Source organism: Chelonoidis abingdonii, chromosome 18 (genome assembly GCF_003597395.2).
Source record: "Chelonoidis abingdonii isolate Lonesome George chromosome 18, CheloAbing_2.0, whole genome shotgun sequence".
Taxonomy (NCBI): domain Eukaryota; kingdom Metazoa; phylum Chordata; order Testudines; family Testudinidae; genus Chelonoidis; species Chelonoidis abingdonii.
Genome location: NC_133786.1, coordinates 14,278,545 through 14,286,996, shown reverse-complemented (window position 1 = coordinate 14,286,996; position 8,452 = coordinate 14,278,545). Strand labels below are relative to the sequence as shown.

Below are 8,452 nucleotides of genomic sequence, written 5' to 3'. Positions count from 1 at the left end.
CTTCGCCTAAACCTCGGTTTCCGCCGCAGCGCCTCCTCCCCAGTCAGGTGAGGACACCTCAGTGGTTTTCCGCCCAGCGCCTCCTCCCTGTCAGCCTGAGACACCTCAGTTCGGTCTTCCTACACCCGAGCGTCCTCCTGCCCCTGTCAGGCCTGATGACACCCTCAAGTGCGTTTTCCCGCCCCAGCGCCTCCTCCCAGTCAGCGTGAAGACACCTCAGTGGTTTTTCCCGCCCAGCGCTCTTCCTCCTCAGTCGGCGTGAGACACACTCAGAGTGGTTTTCCCGCCAGCAACCTCTTGGCCAGAGTCAGCGCAGGCGCTCCTGACAGGTTTCCGCCGCAGCATCTTGGTCCAGTCAGCGCAGGGCTCCTGACAAGGTTTCCCGCCAGCAATCTCCTGCCCAGGTCAGCGTGAGCTGCCTCAGTGGTTTTCCCGCCAGTGCCATCTCCTCAGTCAGCGTGACGACACTCAGTGGGTTTTCCCCCCAGCATCCTCCTGGCCACAGTCAGCACGACTGCCTCAGGGGCTCTCCACCCAGCACTCTTGGCCAGTCACGCAGAGCTCCTTGACAGCTTTCCCGCCCCAGCACCTCTGCCCAGTCAGTGTAAACTGCCTCCCAGGTTTCTTCCTTGCCAGTGCCTCCTGCCCAGACCAAATAGCAGGCACCATGAGGTTTCCCACCCCAGTGACTCCTGCCAGTCAGCGGAGCACCTCGGGCTTTCCCACCAGCACCTCTTGCCCCATAGGCAAACCGCCTCAGGGCTTTCCGAACCAGTCCTCTTGGAGCCAGTCAGCCAGGGCTCCTTTAGAGCTTCCCGCCCAGCCGCCTCCTGCCCGTTCAGTACAAACCTCTCAGTGGTTACCCAGCCTGTTGCTTCTGCCCAGTCAGCACGAGCCACCTCTGGGCTTTCCTGTCCAGCATGTCCTGCCCAGTCTGCATGAGCTGCCTCCAGGCTTCTCCTGCCAAGCCCCTCCTACGCCAGTCAGCGTGAGACACCTCAGTGGTTTTCCCGCCCCAGCGCCTCTGGCCAGTCAGCGTGTGCCACCTATGGGCTGTCCTGTTCAGCACTGTCACAGTCACTGTGAACTGCTGCCAGGCCTCTGCCTAGTGACTCCTGTCCTGTTAGCACAAGCCACCTCTTGGACTTTTCCCTTTCCTCTTGCCCATCCCACCAGCCCTTCTGAGGTGGCTCAGTGTGAACCACGTCCAGGCTTCTCCCGCTCAGCACCTCCTGTCCAGTCAGTTCAAGCCATCTCTGGTTTTTTCCACCCAGCGCCTGCTGCCCTGTCAGCATGAGCTGTGTCTGGGCTCTCCCACCCAGGTCATATCTAAAATAACAGATTCTCTTAGAGGCAGAGGCTGGGGTTCTCTAGGCTTCTCCAACACTAGGGAGATAGGAAATAAACAGTAATAATCTTCAGTCACCCCTGCTACTGGGGGAGGAATGGGGGTCATCCTACAAGAGGGGGAAAGCGTGTAGGAAATGAAAGGGCACTTGCATCCCCTGTGCTCACACAGAAGTGAGAGCACATAGGGGTCTCTGTCAATGATGAGGAGAGAGGGGAGGCTCTCCTCACAGCTGGGGGACAGAGGGAAGGAATGTGGGGGGTCTCCTCCGCAGTACTAAGGGGATAAGGAGGGATGCAGAGGGTCTCTCAGAGGTCTTGAAGCTGCAGTCCCCTGGGGCAGTGATGAGCTCCCAAAATCATAGATTATTAGGGTTGGAAGGGACCTCAGGAGATCATGTAGTCTAACCCCCTGCTCAAAGCAGGACCAATCCAGAAATGGCCCCCTCAAAGATTGAACTCACAAGCCTGGGTTTAGCAGACCAATGCTCAAACCACTGAGCTATCCCTCCCCGCCCACTGAACTAGCCCTGCTTTTACCACCCCAGCCCTTTAAATAGCTGCTGGAGCCCTGCAGCCCTACCCCAAGACTCCAGTAGTGGGACTCTGGTGGCAGTTTAAAGTGCCTGGGGCTCCAGCCCCTGCTGGGAGCCTCAGGCCCTTTAAATTGCCACCTGGGGAAGCCAGGCCACCCCTTTAGCAACTGGTTCTGCACCAGCTTCTAAATTTAACAACCGGTTCTTGCGAACCGGCTCCAGCTCACCATTTCCCTGGGGCTTAGGCAGAACTCTAGTGGTGGTTGCAGGGTCACTAAGTTCCAGAAGACTTTGGCAAAGGCCATCATGCTCGGCAGAGCAGGCAAAGGCCAACAGTCCATCCTGTGCAAGGGAGGCTGCAGAGCCCACGGGGCTGCCCTGTGCTGTCTTCATAGAGCAAGAATCACGGCCCCCCTGGGCAGGTCGGTGTTTGCGCACTCAGCCCAGCTCCCCAGGGAACCCACTTTGCAGCCAGGCCAGCCCTGCCCAATCCTCTGTGTACTGTAGGGATAAAGCAGAGACAGGCTGGATCGCTGCTTCCGCAGCACTGAATGTTATGGCTGAAGCTGCTGAGGGGCAGGAATTCAGGCAGTGCAGTTTCCTACACTAGTTTACATTAAAGTGATGAGGTAAGAGACATTTCTAGTCTAAAAACACGGGGCTCATGTTACCCTGCACTTTGTGTTCTCATTTACACCTATGCACTGAGGAAGCAAAAGGCTTCCAAGGTAGCCAGGTAGCATTTCACACCCACCTGTCCCTGCTGTATGTGGGTACCCCATGGCCAGGCAAATGGTGAATTGGGGCTTGGTTTTGATCTATTTTTTAAATAATTGATTTTTAGGGGCTCGGCCTAGTGCATCTGTGCATTAATCCAGCCCCAGCAAAAAAGCAGCAGAGATTTGTCCATCTCCCCCAGTGCAGAACTTGACCCACAACCCTGTTTATTCTTCTAGGGAGTAGTGCCCTGGATTTTGTAGCCAGTTGGTGATATCTTGCACTGACAATATCCATCAAAGGGCACTGCTGATCTGGACACATTATGGGAGTGCAGGTGTTTGTGTTTGTCACATGTAATGTAGCCCAATCAGAATATTGCTGCTGGAATTAAAACTTTAGACCTCATGAGTAGGGCACCATAGCACCATCATCTGGTAGCTTTCAGTTACTACCAGCCCAGGAGCCAGATTTAAACCAGCAGATTCCCCAGAGGTGATGTATACTATGAGATGATCAGACAACTAGTTCCCCACCAATCTAGCACTCATTAGTAATGCACAGTAGAATTGTATTATGTTTTGTGGTTACACCGAATTCTAGTTTTCAGATGAAGTGTGTTTTCTGAAGTGGTAAAAGAACCAGGCAAAGTCTCTTTGTAGTCTACAGGAGTTTTGCTGAAGTGAGGACCGGAGGATATAGCACAGAGTCTTCTGTGCAGGAGTAGCACCATTGCTGTATAGTTGAAGACAAGTATTGTTGCGATTGAAATGTTTAGCATGATACTTTTATTGTGCTTGCTACATTTCCCTCTCCCCTCTGAGTGCCTCCTTGCAGGTGGGCACAACATCAGGATAACTGCCTCAGCTTCCCCTCTCAGGCTCATTAAAGATTCCACCAGATGGTCTCTTGTGCCCAGTATTACCCCTTCCCAGGGCTAGTTTATTATTCCGCATAACAGACATAGTCCTTGGAAGTCCCAAACAAAGTCAGTTTATCCCACACAGAATGCACATAATCCACGAGAGTGCTAAACAACGATCCAACAGCACACATCATATCCCAGCTGTGGCATGTTCTGCCACACCCAGGCTTTCTTTTGCTCCACATCTGTCCTATTGTGAGAAAATACACCCCAGCCGAAGTCCTTCTGCAACTTCTTGGCTTTCAAGCCTTTGCCTGGAAAGGCCATCAGGATAGTCCCTCTGCTGGTCTCCTAGGGTATAGCTACCCTGCAATAAAAGACTCTGGCTGGCCCAGGTCAGCTGAGTCAGGCTTAAGCTGTGGGGTTATAAAATTGCAGTGTAGACGCTCAGGCTGCAGCCTCAGTTTTGGAACACCCCACTTGTGGGATCTCAGAAACTGGGCTCCAGCCCTGAGCCCAAATTCTACACTGTAATTTTATAATCCTGGAACCCAAACCATGAACCCTGAGTCAACAACCTAGAGCAGCTATGAATTTTGTACTGCAGTGCTCACATACCCCTACCCCTAACCCTTGTCAGCCTCCCTGCTCTGGCTGTCCTTTCGATTGTCTTCACAAACACAGACCCCAGGGCTGCTTCCCTAGAGCATGGCCCTTGTTCCACTCCAGTAGCTGTCCTCCCCCCCAGTGACCTCCCATCGTCTTCCAGGGACCTTCCCCTTGCTCAGAGCCGTCTTTCACTCATTTATTAGACTCAAGTGCCACCCTACTCTCTTACTGAATCACTATGGGAAGTACCTGTGCGCGCTCATGTATGCTGGATCCACTTTACTTAAAGGGGCCAGCCACCTTGTGACAGTGCTATTTCCTGCCTTTTAAAATTTGATGTATATGACCCTCATTCAAATAAATTAACAACTTCATTATATTGTTCTGTATATGATAGTTACAGTTTGTTACAACTTGTTGCATATATTAACTACAGACAAGATAAACAGAGGAACAAAAATAAAGGGACATCTAATACACTACTTCACAAAAGACCAAGGGAAAAATATACCAACAAAACAAAGAAAGATGGTTCACATGAAAAATATTGCCTCACCTACCTTGGCTCTATGAACAATCAGACTCAAGCTCACAACTCCACACTGAGTTGTAGGTACATAGGCTATATGGACACAGGCAAATCCCATGCCCTGTTCCCAAGGGACCCCATTCTGCAAGGTGCTGAGCAGGCTGAACTTCTAATGAAGTTTATAGAAGTTGAGGTTGTTCTATCACTTTCCAGAGAAACTCACCACTTCATAGGATCAAGCCCATGGTAAGGCTTCAGGTTTTGCTAAGGAGGAACTTCCATGTAAAGTTCCTCCACAGGGGAAAGTGAAGAGGGAGGTGAATCTCCTGAAACAATTACAAGCTTGATTCTGATTTTACTTAAATGGGTGTAGATGGTGAGTAACTCCACTGAAGTCAGTGGGTTAGGCAGGTGTAAGCTTGGTGTCAGTAAAATTTGAAAAGCTCTGCTCTAGGAATTATTTTGGGGCAGTTTTATGGCCTGTGTTATACCGGAGGTCAGAGTAGAAGATGACAGTGGTCCCTCCTGGGCTTGAAATCTATGAATGAGAATCAGACCCTATGTTTGCAAATTACAAAATAAAAAGATCTCTTCAGATTCTGTCTTTATTTTCTTTCTGCATCCAAGGGTATGAAACATTTTAATATGCAGCTTTATTCCAGCTTAACAGCTATACAATATTAAGCTGACAATTAGATTGATGTCACTTGCATGTTTATGGGGAATCCATTATGTTTCATTTGCTCTGCTTTGTCTCTGCATTGTGCACCTCTACAAAGGAGCCAGGCTAAATGCCTTTTGTGTTCAGTATTCCAGACTTCCAACAAGATGCATTACATACCTTTTTACCTGGCTGTGTGGTTAGTGATTGTTACCTTTAGCAATCAGCTAACTACACTGCCTGGTAACTAGGCTAATGTACAAGACAGTTCATTTCCAACATCTGATTTTATTAAGATCAGATCTTGCCACTGAAAGATGGTAGACTCTTGTACTATTAAGTTGAATTGATATTTCTTTATAATTAATTCTTAGAAGTTCACCAAAGTGGAGAGGGTGACATATGCTAACATAGTGAAGATGTATTTACAGCACAACACAGCATATGATCATCTCTAAGCATTTTTAGAAGTATCTACCTATTTTTAGTTTGTTAAACAAGAATTGATACATACATGCTCATATCTTTAAGAGAATTTTTAAAGTCAAATGAACTGGACTTAAATTCTCTGGCCTGTTTTCTTTGCCCTAGAATGCTTGTTGGTCAAATCTTGGTACATAAAGAATTGAATGTTTGAGGTGTTTTCCAAAAGCCAAATTAAACACAACAGGTGAAATCCTGGGTCCACTGATGTCAATGGGAGTTTTGCCACTGACTAAATGGGGCTAAGATTTCACCTGACTTCTTCAACAATGCATTCTTTGTTGAACAGCTGACATTTCTGAAAATGAAGTTGTAAATGAAAGATGTGATGATTTATTCTGTGAGTTAGACATCAGCAGCTTGTAAGACGTGCTGTTCTCTGTGCCGAGGCTGTAGCAGGGAATTCTGTGTCTTGTTTTGATGGCAGTCAAGTTAGTGATTGCAAAGAGATGGATACAATCAGCTAACTACACTGCCTACAAACCAAACACTACTTCTGCGAGGAGAACACTGCAACTAAACCTAGAAAAAGACAAAAAGTTTCCAATAATTATTTGATCAGTTATTGAATTTTGTTAGATGCTCCTGTAATACAAACAGTTAACAATGACAACTAAAACACTAGGCTATATTCATCCTTGGTGTAATTCCACAGACTCCAAATGAGTTACTCTAGAAATAAATTTGCGCGAGTAATTCCAACATGAAATTGACTCACTGCAAAGGAGTTAGCACAAAGACGTACTGAATCAGTGAAATACACCTCTACCCTGTTATAATGCCACCTGATATAAAACAAATTTGGATATAACACGGTAAAGCAGCGCTCCGTGGGGCAGGGCTGCATGCTCTGGTGGATCAAATCAAGTTTGATATAACGCGGTTTCACCTATAACAAGGTAAGATTTTTTGGGTCCCAAGGACAGCGTTATATCGAAGTAGAGATGTATCATAAATTAAGTGAGGAGAATATATAAAATGGAAATTGGAAACCATAACAACCCGATTGTGCATCCCTTAGTCATGCTGGTGAGCATGAGATAGAGATTTTCCTCATGTGAGCAAATGCACCCACAGAGGGAGAAGGCTGCAAAATTTGGGCCAAACTGAAGTGTTTGAATGTAAGTAACATCCTACGTGGTTTATGGTGAATACTGAATTTCTGAGACTTACTGAGTCAAATTCATCCTTGTTGTAATTCTCCTGGAGTCAATGGTGTTACACCGGGAATGAATTTGGCCAAATGTATTAGAATTGTGCCACTTCCTGTTAAAAGTACAGATCATAATTGTAATGACAGTACTAATGACAACAGCAGTAATAATGGTAAAACCTTACCAGTTCCCAATTTACTAACCCCTAAACCTGATAAGCCCCATATAGGTCTCCCCCTATTTCTCCAGAATGCTGAAGAAGCAGAGATGGTGCTTGAAGTGGCATTGGGGCCTCAGACTGCTATGACTTTGTTACTGTTCCATACTACACTACAGCATGTTTCCTAGTAGAGAACAAAGTATCATCCTAAATAATTACAACTAAACTATGTTCATCAAATAAATTAAACTCTGTGCAAAGCGCATGTGGGATATTCTTTTCACTTGTATTCCTTCATGCTTATTCATTTAATTTACTTGCTAATTTGTATGATTATGTAATTTACAATGTGTCTCCTAATCTTTAATGCAAATTCTATTTTATTAATAATTTATCTGTTCTGCCCAATTAAACACCGTATTTGAAATGATAATAGGCTATACCTTATGTCTCAGACAAGATGTATACAATTAATAATATAATAAAATATTTTATGCAGGTTTACCTGACTCTTCCTTGTTTTGCAATGAGAGACACTATGGAGTTACACCATGAATGAATTTGGCCCACAAAACAGTAATATTTTACAAGCTTTCCCTCAAAAATGCCTCGGCCTCAAAGTGTGTAAAACAAACTTCAGGATTTGCCTATAAGGAGCTTACCTTGTAATAATCCTGATAGTGAGTATTGCATGATAACAAAATACTTCCTGGAAGCATTCAAAGCAGGAAAAAAAGTGCTGGTAGCATCTGCTTTCTTCATTTTAAACATTTCCCTCCTTTTTTTCAGCCAGTAGCCCAGCCACCTGTTCACTCCATGCATTGATTCTGAGCACTGTTTTAAAAGACAAACATGAAAGCTGGAAATTCTGGGGGTGATCCCAAGGCCGTCCCATGTCTATCCATGAGAATCCTCAGCTAGACTGTCCCCAGCATTGGTTGTGGGGCTCCCCTAGGCCTGGAACCTTTGTATACACTCTGTCGTCATGGACACTCAGGTGGGGCTTGTGAATGGAGGATGGGTCACTGCTCTGAAATGGACGGCTTGACTTTATGATGGGAGGCTTTATTGTGCAAGAAGTTTCCATGGTTAAAACAAATACGGAACATAGACTGAACGGAAAGAGATATCACCACTCTCCTTTAATGCAGTGGCTACAGCTTGGGAATTACAATTGGGACAGTCTGGGTTATGGTATTCAACTTGATTCTTAACTCACCATCATTTCTGAGACTAGTTCATAGATTACTTCTGTCTAAGACTGGTGCTTCCCCAGAGCTTGTCTTCCTAACTCCTTGTGTGCTAGCCATGGCTGTGCTTGCCCTTTCACTTTCCCTAGTTTAGTTTTTTGTCCTCATGTTAGATTTTTAAACAGCTCTGATCTAAGTCTC

General features: G+C 46.2%; 1 long non-coding RNA gene across 1 annotated transcript; it reads right to left on the bottom strand.

The window, feature by feature from the left end:
• Positions 1 to 5,239: 5,239 nt before the first annotated feature.
• On the bottom strand, positions 5,240 to 7,968 carry LOC116825124 (uncharacterized). The gene is made up of 2 exons (XR_004373772.1): positions 7,724 to 7,968; positions 5,240 to 6,269 (listed from the first exon to the last, which is right to left on the bottom strand). It is a non-coding gene; the product is annotated as an uncharacterized LOC116825124 (long non-coding RNA).
• Positions 7,969 to 8,452: the final 484 nt, after the last annotated feature.